Source organism: Palaemon carinicauda, chromosome 17 (genome assembly GCF_036898095.1).
Source record: "Palaemon carinicauda isolate YSFRI2023 chromosome 17, ASM3689809v2, whole genome shotgun sequence".
Classification (NCBI taxonomy): domain Eukaryota; kingdom Metazoa; phylum Arthropoda; class Malacostraca; order Decapoda; family Palaemonidae; genus Palaemon; species Palaemon carinicauda.
In genome coordinates, this window is record NC_090741.1 from 126,494,362 (window position 1) to 126,498,464 (window position 4,103).

Here is a 4,103-nt window from a genome sequence, read left to right on the forward strand (position 1 = left end):
TTTGGGGGGGGGGGGGCTCAGGCCATGTCATCCTGATGGAAGTTCCTATTAGGTAGCTTTCTAGGGTTTATTTGACTACAGTGGTATTCCCAGAGAATTTTACCTTAAGATATCCAGAATTCTAACTCATGGAGTGAATATCCCTAAATAATCTCACAGGGATATTGCATAATATCAGAGGACGTATTCTTGACACGTCACATAGCTATCTTCACCCCGAACAGTATTAACACTTCGAGGGGGTATAGTGACAAGAATCTGAAACGAGAATGAAAAGAGAGCCGCTCATAAGGCATCTCTCCTATCCCGTTTCCAGTGTGTATATGATGAAGGCGGTAGCGCCCTCTTTATTCCTTTTTGTGTAGCTCTACTACTCAGTGTTTTCCCCTTGTGTTCTCTCGTTATTTTGGATTTAATTCAAAATTTTGATGACTTCTCTGGCCTCTTCTGCCTCTAGGAAGTTGAGTATTATCTTTACTATGTATAAATGTACGCTCTTGTCGTTTTGAATTAAATCAAAAGTGATTTTAACGTAAACAATAGCTGTTGCCTACCGGAGGCATCCTGGATGCTATCGCTCGCTCTTATGGGTCTTTTAGTTAGCTGGAGCGACGTTCCTGGTTTGTTACGCTTTAATAATTTAGCTATTTAGCTCCGCTAGGAATGCTTATATTATACCGTCAGTTTTTAGCTCGGTGATTTCGACACGGGTCGAGGTACCGATCTTGCCCTTCGTGAGCCTTCGTAGCCTAGACGTCTGGCACTAGTACTTTCATGCATGATATAAGTTTTTCCGAATGTTATATTATTGAAGCTATAGGCAAATATTTTATACATGTAAGACATTGTTGAATGTTTTTTCCAAGATTGTATACGAGAGAGTTTCGGTGATTTAGGTAATCGATTCTCATCTTACCTAGTCTAGTATTCTAGGTACAGTAGTATACTTTCGCACATCCCCGATTGTTCTTTTCTCCTCCGGAGGCTAAGTTCAATCCCTCTCTCCCTCTGTAAGCCTTCGGCTTAATCCTAGTGGTTCTATCTGTATAATAATTCAGATATAACTATTCTATGATATGTCTGTCCTGACCTGATACCCAGAGTGACTGGTTTTTTGGGTTAGGGCAGAACATCAGAGTTTCTAGTCTGTGGTCTGCTTCTTCCTAGCATAGAGAAGGAGTCTCCTTTGCTAGGTTAGGGGCGGACACAGGAAGCTTTGCTTTACTAGTCCATGTTGGAAGGATTCCGTAAGAGATGTTTCCTTCCTCTAGTGGCCTAGCAGACTGTCCTCTGTTGTTTTTCTCGGGCTGGAAAATGAGTTTTCTCTGTTGCCCGGCGAAATAACTTCACCTAACTTTGTTCTGGTTGGGAGGAGGTTAGCAAGTATTGCCAGTCTTCCTCCCTAATAGACAACTCTTCGTTAGGATGAGCTTCCCTAATGGCTGAGTGTGTCTCCTGCTAGAACGAAGTCTATAGGACCCTTATCCCTTCCTCACCTCTCTTTCTTTTATTTTCTTCTGGCCGCAGTCCTTCTTCCATACCTAGTATAGGTTAGGATGGAGGACAGGCTCAGCTCTCTGCAGGCTGGCACTACATGTCGACCGGCAGAGACCCTTTTTTCTTTGAAGAGTGAACCCCAGACCTCCCTTGGTCTCCCTTCCATGTCTGCCGGTAGAGCTCGGCAGGCTATGGATTCTTTTGAAGCCTGAATGCTACATTCTCCCCTTCCATAAGTTCACTCTTTCTGTTTGGAAGGTCGTATGGCAATTCCGCCTTATAACCTTACATCCATCCTGTTTCTCTGACTATTGTGTTGCACCCTTAACCCGGCTGCCGGCTAAACAGCCGACAGCCGGGCAGGTGGAGGTTCTCTGGTTCTTGGCTACTGTCGGCGGGCATGGGTTTTATTACCTTTGCCGGCCGGCAGTGGAAACACAGCCCGAATCTGCTGGCAACTATGATTAGCAGCCGGCAGCTGGGTATTAGTGTTTTCAGCCGTCGGCTGGCAATGATTGCCGGCCGGCACACAGTCGCGAATCAGGGGCTGCCGCCTATTAGTTAAAGATAGTATATCTTTGAACTATACAGGGATATTTGCCGGCCGGCACAACAGCATGCAATGTACAGTAGTTGCTGTATTCATAGTGTAGTACACACTGCATTAGCAGAAACTGCTGTACAGTGCTTATGATAACACTAAAAGTTCTTCATCATACTTAATGTTATCTTGTACAGCCTTTTGTTGAGATCGTACAATACATAAAAAGTAAGTTCTTTCTATATTCTTTCTATCCCGTGTATTAAAACTTTATCTCAAGGTGTGAACTACACCTTAAATTTCCGTTTATGAAATTACATAAGGTATTCTAAAATAGAATTAACCTTAGTTTTAATATCTTGGGAGGTTTCAGCAATTGACTGGAAAGGAAATACAAGTATGTGTCTTTCCTTCTTTCTTATATAGCTTTTCTATATAAGCTAAATGTCTCAATATAAGTGAAAGCCTTCACTTGACACTCATGGATTTTTCTTCTCTTTACAGGAGGACCATCCGATGTGCAGGAGTGTGTTCTGTAATGTCCGCAGTAAGAACTCCTGTGGACATCAATATTGCAGGAGGCATGCGGCATGCGCTACCTCTAGAGGTGATCTCTGCTATTGGGACCCTCAGGTTTGTACAGTTTGTTCTAACCTGATTACCGAGGCTTTTGACGACCCTAAGTCAACAGAGTCAAGGGATGCTGCCAGGGAAACGTTACGATCCTGGGTGAGGGGTTTTCAGAAAAACACCTCAGGTCCCTACCTTCCAAATGAGAAGATGAGGGCCTACCTTTTCCCTAAAGCATCAGCTGATGCAATCATCCCCCAGCCTCAGGTGGAGATACCAATTGCAAGAATGCGGTAGATTCTGAAGTCTCAGCTGCCCTTCAAGACATCCAATTGGACGATAGGATGCCGGAGGTGTCGGATTCTACTGAGAAGGACCTTCTAGGAGAAGGTCAGGAGGAGGAGCTGTTCCAGGCTCCTCAAGTAGAAGGGGAAAAAATCGACGAAGTGTCGGTTACATCGGTTCCGGACCCAGAACCTATTCCGTCTACATCGTCTGCTATCCAAGATGAATTGTGAAGGACTCTTTCTTCCATTGTTGAGATTATCCAACAAATTCAAAGGAAGAGAAGCGGCTCAGCGTGAAGGATCTTCCTTTGTGCTCGGATACTAATCCTTGGAGGTATGCCGAACACATACCAATGACAACCAGGAAGATGGTGATCTCAGAAAAGTTGGGAGCAATTCCCCTGGAAAAAGTGGAATTTTGGCCCAACAAAGATTCTTATCTGGACTGCTATGTCCGTCATAGGAAGGAGCCAGTTTCAAAGGAGGAGACGGAGCCGAAGTAGGTCATAGTTTTTGACCATAATAAAGCTCTGATGTTACTAGCGAGCTCGATGAAAGAGAGGGGCTTCACTAACTCAAAGGTGCCCGCCTTGAGTAAGAAGCTTCCCTCCTTTGTGGCCTCTCCTACCAGAGCCTTTCCCTTCCTGGAAAAGGGATATAAGGCAGCCTTAAAGGTGATAGAGGTAGGGAAACCATGCCTCTCCTTGGAGGAGTGCAAGCCGTTATCTCTGACCTTACCCTTGGACCAAAAAGATATGAAGGACGTACACCTTACCTTCTCAGTCGGGAAGCCGGAAGCTGATATTGCTGAACGCCAGTTCGGTGAGGCACTTCCAAAACAGTCAGAGGTTCTCTTGCGTAGAGAACAAGAGACAAAGGAAAGACTTGCGGCATCGATGTCGTTGCAAACGACACTAGAAACGACGGCAAGTGACCACAAGATCCAGGACATGTTCATGGTTGTGGCCAAAACCCATCTGGCCTAAGTTACAAAGGATCTGTATAGCTTTATTAAAGCTAGGAGAGCCTGTAGAGAGTTCGTGTTCTTCTTGGCTGCGGTGAGGCACGACCCGAGGAAACTGATCTCCTCTCGTATTTGGGGTAAAGACCTCTTTCCCAACGAAGTGGTTAAAGAGGTAGTAGACAAGGCCGCCACAGAGAATAGGAACCTTCTCAAAAAGTGGGGATTAGATCTCAAGAGAAAGTCT